Here is an 11713-nt window from a genome sequence, read left to right on the forward strand (position 1 = left end):
TGAAATTGTGTGTAAATGAGGCAGAAAGTCAGATCAGCAACATGGAACTTGGTCACAATTTTTGTGGTGCCATATAGCAGCAGGGTCTACCATTAGACAATACATTATGCTTCCAATATCTTCCCAGGCAGTAGTACCTCCCTGTTTGATGGCTGCCTCCTATCTGCTACTTATACAGTGGGGTATGCTATAACGAATCTAATTGGTTCTAGAACCTTGTTCGTTATAGCATTCGTTCGTTATAGGATTAATCCGTTCCAGGCCCCCAAATACAACCACTTAACACTGAAAAATATAATATAAAATTGTAAAAATTGTAAAAAAGTGCATAAATATGCATCTAAACCCCTGAAATAAAGAATATCATTAATACTTGTAATAAAAAACAATAAATTATTAAAAATAAATAAATTTAAATAATGTTCGTTGTAGGAGTTTCGTTCGTTGTAGGAGTTTCGTTCGTTATAGCATTCTCAATTTTATAGGTAAAACCGTTCGTTATAGGAATATTCGTAGTAGGATCCGTTCGTTATAGCGTACCCCACTGTATACAGTAATACACTGTACTGCATTACCTTACATGTCATTTGACATACATATGATAGCTAAGTTGCAGCAAGGCTTTGAGGTAAGCCGACTGAAACTGGTTGTTCTTGGTGTAAGGTTTGACTCTCCCTATAGACTGAAAAAAGTTGTTTATAATAACAATTTGTTTTTAAAACTTTTATTTTATTCATTGTTTTATCTTATTCAGTATTTATCATCATTCATTTACTCTATTAATCCAATAATTTTATTAATTATTCAAAACAAATCAGTTAGGCAAAAATCTACAAAATATGCATGATAACATATAAACATAGTACTGTACTGTAATTTACAGTCACAAATCACAGAGAAACATTGCTGTCGGTCAGCTGAATGTAGGGAAAAGTCAGTGAATAAGTTAGAGACAGGTGGGGGTTAGGTTAGGTCTAGTCTGGTTAGATTTTCATTTTTGAATATTGAAAAATCTAACCTCACTCAACCCACCCAAACCAACCTAACTTGTTAATGGGGCCTGGGAATACCATCCTCGACCCTGTAACCACTTAATACTGTTCTGCTCCAATTTCTCCACACTCATACACACACTAAAAAGGGAGAAGAATATGGTAGAATGTTACAAGAAGTGTAGACAACAACACTAAAGAACACTAAATTTAGGAATAAATCGACTGGTTTGGTTCTCTTATACTGGCATCAAGAATTAAAACAAAATTTTATGAGTGTCACAAATCTTTATTGGTCTCCTCACCAACTGAACTGTTGGGAGGACCATCCAATATAGAGATCACAGTTGCCCAGAACCACAAAAATCATTCAACTCATTTGATTAAAAAAGAAAAAATATATATAAACAATTATATTATGGTCAAATGTACACTGTACATCGAAAAGTAAAATGCACTAATGGAACAGACATCATGCTCTCAGTATCTTGAAGGAACTTATCACAGCAACAAAACAAGAAATGATGGGGGAATTTATGAGCTTGATATACAGTTGCATAACCAAATCAGGGTCAAGTTACTCCATATAGTCAGCAGGTCTAGGTGTTGTGACCCCAGGACAGCATCTTATAAATGGGATGCAAAATCAAATAAATCAACATTTAAATTGTCCTTCACTGTCTTACCAGATGGACATCCTTCAGGACCCTGGTGTGAAGGTGATCAGTAAACTGATTATCAAAATTATTAAGTTTTTAAGTCCTAGTCACACTGGGGCTCTCAGGCATCAGGCCTGGGATAACAACCCCCTATATACTTGTTAACTAAACAGAAATGCTGAATCCTATCTTCGGTCGACAAATCAATAAACTTATAATCGGCAATTACTATTTAGTCATTTTTTGAGACAATAGATAATCTCCTTTCATGTGTATTGTTTTGTATTGGATGGTTTGCACAGAATATAGACTGATTTCTTTTACAAAAACCTCTTTAGTATAACAAAAGATATATCCAATTATCGACTTAGTAATTTCATTAAGCAAAATAAATGTGTACTGTATGTATACTCCAAGGAACTCAGAGCAGTAATAGATATCACTTTAAAACAAACCTAGTGTTATAGTTGGTTGACTGCGCATTTACAAGATATATTTCTACAACCAATATTACCTTTATCTGAATATCACAAGACAATGTTGATTGTTGTCATTTTCATCAATCTACTGTGCAAACATGAAAGGTTTGCCCAAGAATTCAGGCAGTTCCACATATCTCAACTGACCTAAACAAGTGGGTTGTATATCAGCCGTTAAGATCACATACCCTCGTAGGGTACAGATGATCTTTGTGTAAATTCCTCCATTTATGATACAACTTTTTTTTTTCTTTTTTTTTTTTGCCAAACAATTCCAATTTAACCTTGCCCTTAACATTAAATAAGATTAGGTAGAAAATGAATATAACTATTTTACAAAGAAACAATGGGATTTGTTTTGAAAATACATTTTATCTGGAAGACGGAGCTGCCGTCAATGATCTCGGGAGATCCTAGATACAGTACATACAGTACAATACACTGTACTACCCTAAACCCAGTCTACTGATTTTATTCCATATATCCTACCCATCCTAATGTGCCTGAGAAAACGTTTACATTATGACTAGATTGTGATGGTAACTACTGTGTTCTAAAAGCAAAATCCACCATCATTAAATTATATAACGTACATTTATATATATCTTTATATTTATAAGAATACTGTATATACAAAGGTGAAAACAATATACACTTCACACTTTTAAATTTCAAAAGATTTTTGTCATGCAATATGCAGCAGCAGCCATATTTTTGGGTTTATCACATGCGCCTAAGACTATGCAGTCATTGGGCATTTTACAGTACAGAAGAGGTAATTTAGAAGAGGTTATTGGTTGTTGTTACACTAACATGTTAAACTGGTAACACACTGTAAAGGAATTGCTTCCATGTATGTAGTGGCCTTAAGGAGAAAGATTATCACTGTAACATCCTCGTCAACACACTTCATTATACATCGTGATATTAAGCCTGGGGAAGTTGAGCATAAATCTCTAAGGTTAACAGTATCAAAATATGCTTTAATCAAAATCTAATAAGTTATGTCACAGGCTGTGCTTCACCACACACATCCACTTCATACTGGGCACATGTCAACACTTTTGATTTCTATAACTGAAAACCACCGAAAAGAAAAAAAAAGACACAAGCAGTAATTAATACAAAACATAATTACCTAACACTAATCTACAATCGGTTAACCATTTGTGTGTTAATCTGAGGCATGTATTGTTTATGTCTGCTGGAAGTACTGTACTGTATTGTAAATGATATGAAGTGATAGTGTGTTTTATGCATAATGTACGGAATGTAAAGATTTAATGATGATGCAGAAATTCTTGTAATCCTTTCAAAAATAAAGTAACTTATGGTGATGATTTTAATGGAACGCATCGCTGGTGAAGAAAAGAAAAGATTATGGCGAGAAAATCAAGATTTTTTTACTTAAAAACATTCAAGTGAGTGAAATATCAAATAACACTAAAAACACTTAGTAGATGAAGTACTTAACAGAACTTAAACATATAAAGATAAAGCAATGTACTGTAACTCTGCTGAATAGAACTTTGTGGTTGAGTGGAGACTATTTTACTACTGAACACTTTATGAAGGTGAATACTGAATTAAAGGATTCAGTAATATACAGTATTATAAAAGAAAGTGAGAGGTCTTGGCTCTAAATGGAATGCACTTGGGGGGTTACCTTTTTGTTTTATGGAAAACTAAACTACCTTTTCAGGTTACCGGTACATCAAAATTATTACATCAATTTTGCTGAATCTCATGTTTCAGTCAACACCAGCGGTAACGTGGGCGACCTGACCAATACAGCACTGGACAATGTAGAAAGTCCTGACATACACTGTGTACTGTAAATGATAGATTGATGATACAGGTAATATGAAAGTTAAAGTACACAACTAAAGTCCCTAATAAAAATGACTAGAAATATGTACATTGGATGTGAATTTTATGAAAGAGGTACAGTATTGATTTTTTTTAATGATGTCCATCAGCGTAAGAAAACAGAAGAGGATAGGCGGACTTTGTGTTTATATATAAAGCACTGTAGTGTTATGGAAGTTCTTGGCTTTGCATTACATAATACAATTAAATACTCACATTACAGGTTTGGGTACAGTATTCACCAAATGTGGCATAATGTACAGTACTCACACATACTCTACTCCATACATGTACTGTACTTATAACAGATGATAAGTTCACTAGAATCAAGGACAGGAGTATTACTGGATACTATTATCTACCACCTGTGACATTACATAAATTAACATTGGGACAATAAAAAAAATTTCATATGATTTTGTGAGGCCAAGACCAACATCAATAATAATCAAGTACACAACAGATAACTTCAACTGAGTACAGTAGTTTGTCACTTCTGGCTGCACCACAGTACAAGTGCTTGTCTTTTAACGCAGCTGAAAACTACTCCTCGTGATAACTTAAGCTATTCAAGATTCTATCCTATATTTGTCCTCTTATGGTTCTGTAAACACCATATACAGTAATACCATCAATAAACACCACCATAGGGAATCATCCACTACTATGTATTAATCAATTACATATACAATTCCAATATGTATTTTGATTTTATTTAACTTGCATCTTATATCAAAGTGAAAGACCATTATCAACAGGATTTTTAAGAAATAAATCTTTTTGCCATTACACATCTTACAAAAACATGACCTTATTAAAAAAAAAATAATAAAAAATAAAAAAATAAAGTATACAAATTGCCAACCATATTTTCTGGGTACTCGAATTTACAATGTACAGTATTATTAATGGGAAGCACCTTCCTTTACTTTTGAACAACCTTATCTTAGCACAACTGTTATTTTCTGAAACAAATTTTTCATTAATAATTTCTCATTACTAGTCAGCTAGTCACAGCCATATTTTGAGAGATAGTATGAGAGGTCGAGAGAGAAGCAATTAAAAGAGTAAGGCACTTTTAGTCATTTGCTAACATATCAAGATACGTTTACACACAAAGATGAAACGTCACATTCCATAAGATGGATTCTCAAGTCCATGTGTTACTTTGTTCCCCAACTGGTGATGCGAGAACACAGTCAATGAACTCATTTTAAATACAGCGCAAGGATGGTCCTGATAACACAGGATCTACTACCATCATCAATTGCATTCCCCAGGGCACACACACAATAATTATATTTGGTGTTCCAGCACATCATCCAGTATTTGTTCTCCTCTGAAATATTTAAACATTTTCCAGTGTCTGTGGGTAAAATCTAGAATATTCCCAAATTTCCCATTTTTCCACCCCAAAAAAGTAGGACTTACTTTATCCATATTTCTGGTTCAGTGGAGTTCAGTTTAATTGGGGGTTTACCACTAATGCATTATTATATTTAGTGTTGGAGTACAGAATAAGTTAGGTGTCTTTGAGAATCCAGAGCCACGTTCACAATAACAGTTAGTCTCCATACCCAGGGTAAGTCACATGGGCCTCAGACCACGTGACCCCCAATTTAACGTAACTTTACCAATATGACTGTGCCTCAGTCCTAATAGACACTAATCCTACAAGGCTCCAGTAACACCACCTCCCCCTTGGCAGGTTAGATGATACCTGTCAGTTTGGTGTTGGGTCACATGGGTCCAGTTTATCTACCCACCAATTGACCACAACCGTCAGGGGATGGAACAGGGGACACCAACACATTAATCACAAACTAATGAGGTGGTAAAAAAGCCCTAGTCCTAATGGTCATGTTCGGTTACATTAGGTCAGGTCAGGTGGGCTCCTAACAGGATTAGGAAATACTTCACCTACAACTTTCTGAACAATTTCCCACTGACCTGTGTGGTAGATAGGATTCAGGCGAGGGAACAAGAAGCCTCGTCTGTGTGAATTACGGTACTGTAAAGAATTATTTAAGATAATAAGGCCAGTGATGTTCCCAGCTGAGAACAGGCTGGGTCTGAGTACCACAAGTGAACCCCTACAGAGTGAAGCTTGTGTGTTAATAATTTTCCATACATCATATAGTATTTATAAGTAGGAAAACTAAATCTTTTAATACTTGACGGTATTAACATTAGCTACATGTCGTTATATGCAGATATTAATAGTCCTCGCTAAAGTAATTGTAATACACTTGTCAGTATATTAAGGCTTTTTCACTTATAAATAAGACTCCACCGTTTCTGTAGTAGCTTCCTGACCTGACCTGTTTTGAATCCAGAAAACTACTGACCTTAGCCAAAAAAATCCAAATTAAGTCCTAGTTTTCAGTGTGGCATTCTGTAATATAAACAGAAAAATTTTTACTTACATAATTTTTTTTTTGCTTTTCATTATTATTTGTATCCCTTACAATTTTAAGAAGTTACCCCTAAAAATTTTAATTTGGTGTAGATAAAAATAATATTTTATATTTACTGTACATCATACTGACAGGCAAACTCACTTCTAATCAGACATCCACTGTATGAATCCCATATACAGTATATTAATTTATTGTAAATACACTGGTGTCAGATCTAACCTGAACATTTGGCTTAGGGCCCAGTCATAATGGACCAAGTTGTAATGGGTTCCAGGCCTCATGGATGTCTTAATATGAGGAGGGTGTATTAGACTTGAGGTCCATATGGCCTGCAGACAATACCTGTATATTCATACACATTCTAATTCATGCTAAAATTAGCATTAAACTATTAGCTGCCTTAAAAATATATTTAAAGCAGGAACATTTTCATATAAACCAAGTGACTGAGTATTATCAATGCCTGTCTTGACACACAACTGTGCTCTTACACTTTTGTCCCCTGCCACCCCAGAAGGCAGATGTACAGTTAACCCTCACTTTACGCGGTTAATGTAACCCGGAGGGTCCCGCGTAAAGTGAATAACATAACATATGGGATTAATTGAAATGGAGCACGGGCCGATCCCCAAAACTCCACTTTTTGACGACACACAACTATGTTGTAGTAAAAATTTTATCTTAACTTTATGATGGTATGAAAAAACAAGTAATATAGAAGAGGTTAGGTTAGGAAAGATCAAGGTTAACATAGGAAAAATAAAGGTTAGGTTAGAAAACTAAAAATTAGGTGTAACACTTACGGTAGTAGAAGAGATGGGTCGGCATACGGGGATGGAGGCTGGTTCCGAGGCAGAGGGCAGATTACTAGGTGAATCACCATTACTAGGTGAATCACCATCACTGTCACTTACAGTTGTCAGGGCTTCCCTGACAAATCCCTCAAAGTCATCTTCACTGCCACTATCACTGGCTTGGGCTGGCTGTGGTGGGTTGCGGGCGAAGAAATCTGTTATGCTTTGCTGACGGCTGGCGTTGATGTTGTCGTGATACACCTTGATGTACGGCTCCAGAGCCTGCACCAGCCGGGTATGGAAGACTTCATAGCGGTCATCGTCATTGTCACGGGAAAGGAAGGACTTCATCTTCTCTGCACACTCCATGGCACCCTTAATATCACTATGACTTAAATTGTGTTCTTCGGAGAATGACGCACCTTCTTCCTCCTCTTCACTGACGTGTTCTTCTTCCAACATCTCGTCGGCAGTCACTTCAGGATCTCTGATCACCTCCAGGATGTCGTCGTTGGTGGTCTCGGAGAAGCCTGGAACTGTAACAGTCTGCGCAGCTTCTCTGGCAAGGTCCACTGCTACTGCAACATTCTGAACCTCACCAGTCACAGATTGACTCCTCCTCTCACCTGGTATTCCATGCAACACATGTCTCCATGCGTGACGAATTGTAGCAATAGACAGCTGATCCCATGACTCCACCAAGAAGTCCACAGCTTTCTTGATGTTAAATACTCTCCAGAATTGTTTGAAGAGTATTTTTTGCTGTTCTAACTGTTGATCCTCATCTTCTTCGCTCTTGCTATCGGTGGTGGTGTCACTCAGGTTACGCAACTCTTCCCTGGTGTTGGTGTAGTCGTTCAGGAGCTGGAATTTTTTAGCAGAGAATGCAGCTTTTACATTACAGATCAATTCTTGGTCCATGGGCTGTATTATAGACGTAGTGTTGGGAGGAAGGAAGACCACTTTTACGTTGGGGTGACGATCTAACAGTAGGGGCGAGTGTCCTGGTGCGTTGTCCAGCAGCAACAAAATATTAAATGGCACATTCTGTCGCTCACAGAATTTTTTTACATCGGGAACAAAACAGTCATCAAACCAGGAGAGGGACAGTGTAGAGAACATCCACGCCTTACGTGCGGTCAGCCAGTGGACGTTTAGCTTGGTCATGTCCATTGTTTTGTAGGCGTGCGGCTTGCGTGCTGTGTGGATCACCGATAACTTGAGCTTACAGGTACCGGAGGCATTGGTGGTAAACAGGACGGTGATGCGTTCCTTCTGCATTTTCCGGCCCCGAATCCTGCTGGCATTCTTCACAACGAAGGACTTGGAAGGTAGCTTTTTCCAGAAAAGACCAGATTCGTCCATGTTAAACACCTGGTCGTCACTGTACTGTCCTTCCTCCATAATCTCACGTAAAAACGGAGGAAATTCCCGAGCCGCAGCACGATCAGCACTCGCTTCTTCACCACCAATGTTTATATTGGTGATCTTGTTCCGGATCTTAAACCTCTGTAACCACCCAGAGGAAGCATTAAAGGGTTTGGGCTCTGAAGTTCCCATCTTTCGTGCCACTGCCATGTACAGTTCACGTGCGTAGTCCTTAACAGAGCGCGTGTCGACCGCCATGTTCCGTCGCGCCTGACGCACCAAGTACCTCACAAGTAATTTTTCTGTCTTGAGAAGCACCTGGTTGTGAAAATACTTGATCATAGAAGCACCTGTAGACTTTGTGATCTTCATGTGCTCCTTTATCTTGGCTGAATCCTTCTTTATAGTCCGGATCGTAGATTCGTTCACGCCATGCTGGCGCGCCAAATCAACCTGCCTTGTTCCTTTCTCCAACTCTTGGATGATGCTATACTTCACCTCGTAGCTTAAGGAACGTCGTGTCTTCTTTGGTTTAGTGCCGCTGGGTCCAGGTAAGGAAAGGTTTCTCTCTGGGGGTGGTGGTCCGGCGGAAGCCATTTTACGGAACAATGGATGCGCGTTTACACGGAGTGGCCTTGAGGGATGAAACTGCCGCGGCTAGGTCAAGCGTCGTCTTTCCTCCCTCCCTCCCTCCCCCGGGTGGACACGTCATAATACTTTAAGCCAATTACAGCTAGCAGCAGAGGGGGGTAGGGATGCATGGCCAATCACAGGTCTGATACGTCATATGACGTCAGTGATAACGCAACAAAGACACACACTGCGCAACCTTACCGCGCCGCTTGCCCAAGCGGAGGGAGGAGGAGGGAGAGGCAGGCGGGCGGGTGGGGCGAATCTAAAAATAGCGTCGCGCCGGACACTCTCCGCGTAATGGGGTTCACGTACCGCGTAATGTGAGCACGTGAGGTTCTGGCAAGGCACCGTGGAAACGCGGAATGCGGGACCGCGTAAAGTGAGGGTTAACTGTACTGTAGACGGCATCTTTATCAATGTGCATCTTGGAATTGTGATCACAATACTGTACCACAAACAAATGTCAATGGAAACTAATCAAACTTGTTATATCACAAGATGTTACACGAGTTCAATGATCAATATATTGTGTTGTTACAGTCCCGAGTTATGGCCTCTTAGGCTCATCATAACACCTTTAGTGGCAATACTTGTACAGTACCTTCATTTACTATGACTCAATAAGATAGTTTGCCACTGCTTGAGATTAACTCCACACACTTTAGACATTAATTATTCTTTTGTTTCATCTACTGAGTTAAGAGACAGAGCACAACTTCTTCTATCTCACTGAAATAATATGAAATATACAGTACATGAACTGCTTCAGAGATGACACTGCATAAATGTACACATTACCTAACACCTCAAACTTGCCATATACCACGAGAGATGGTTTTCAGCCTCTGTATTATGTTGAATGGGAACATAGAGATATGTGGGGCTGCCACATGATTATCAAGTACAGCCGAGTTAGTCGTCTATATATTCAACCCGTATGATTTTAACACCTCATATGTACAGAATGAAAGGATGACTGGTCATATGGGACCCAGTCCTCATGGGTCCCTAGCTCACAGAACCATAGAAATAAGAGCCCAGTCTGTATGCTTACATTTGGTTAGGTTAGGTTGTACCTCACAGAACTGGGGCCCTTTTGACTTAACAAGCAACAACAACAACAACAAAAAATCCCACCAGAGAAGAAGTCACTTTTGGTGCACAATCCAGCATAAAAAGATAAAAATAAAATTAAAAATAAATACTGTATTGTTTGAAGCTTTAAACAGGTAAATAACGTTGAATAAATTACATTGACATACGAGTAAATTACACTTTTGTATAGTCTATTGCGATGCACAATGATTTGCACTTGGTCTGAGGGTTGAGAATGGTGACTGGTCATGTGGGCCCCAAACCTATTGGGCCCTAACCTACCCTAACCAAGAGGATTAATGTCTGAGAGTAAGTTCTAATGTCCCCCCACTGCTGAGGGATCACAATCCTAACAGGCCCTAATCCAAATGTTTAGGTTAGGTTGAAGCTCAGTAGTGCTTGGGTTGATTGGGACTGGCCTAAGTTGGCTTGTTACCATTAATTTTTGTTTAACCTGTGAAGATTAAACCACAAATATGTTTGTTTATTCTCTGTTCATGTCCATACTTCTAAGTTTTACTTTTAGTGCTAACAAATGGCAAGTGATTTACACACGATGGCCGAAGCACCAAAACAACGTACACAATGGTTTCAATAAATATCAAAGAACAATGCCACTTCAGTTTTTAGACACTTGAAGTAAATGGGTTGATGGTTAAAAATTACATTGTTGTGAGCTGACAGAGGCACTCAGAGCCATAAGTAGACAAGCAACAAAAGTAAACAATGCCAGAAAAATGCCATTAAAGTTGAGCAATTTTGAAGCAAGTACTGTACAGGCAATCCCCGGTTACGAACGACCGACTTACGAATGATATTAAACTTTAAATTTACAATATTTTATGTACCCAATGACTTATTTTTTACTTTCATTTACTGTATTTTGTCATTCTATTTCTTATACAGTACAGTGACCCCTCGTTTAACGAACACCTCGGTTAACGTAATTTCGATTAACGAACTGCCTTCCATAAGGATCTTCAATTCGGTTAACGAAAAAAAATTCAGTTAACGAAGTTCTTACGAACCTACCTCAACATGTTTTCGCTTGCACTGACCGGGCAACCAGCTTTAGTATCAGTCCGCCAATACATTAATCGGTTCTAGGGCTTAAATTCCTTACTATTTTAGTAAATATCAAGAAGTTTATACTATTCAATAATTTTAAAAGTTTAATATTCAATTTTTTTGTCATTTTAACAATTATTGAACATAATTGAAGGTAAAGTGACTAGTTTAATGCGCGGCATCCAGCCTCTTAACACAGCAAACAGGAGTTAGTCTCTCTCTGTTTTCACTGGAGGTAACATCTTGCTTGAGACTCTCTTCAACTAAATGCTTTTTTTCTGTGTTTTCAAGCAAATTATTGGTCATTTTGAAATATATTTTACATATTGACAATAT

This window comes from Homarus americanus, unplaced genomic scaffold (genome assembly GCF_018991925.1).
Source record: "Homarus americanus isolate GMGI-L3 unplaced genomic scaffold, GMGI_Hamer_2.0 scaffold19318, whole genome shotgun sequence".
NCBI classification, from domain to species: domain Eukaryota; kingdom Metazoa; phylum Arthropoda; class Malacostraca; order Decapoda; family Nephropidae; genus Homarus; species Homarus americanus.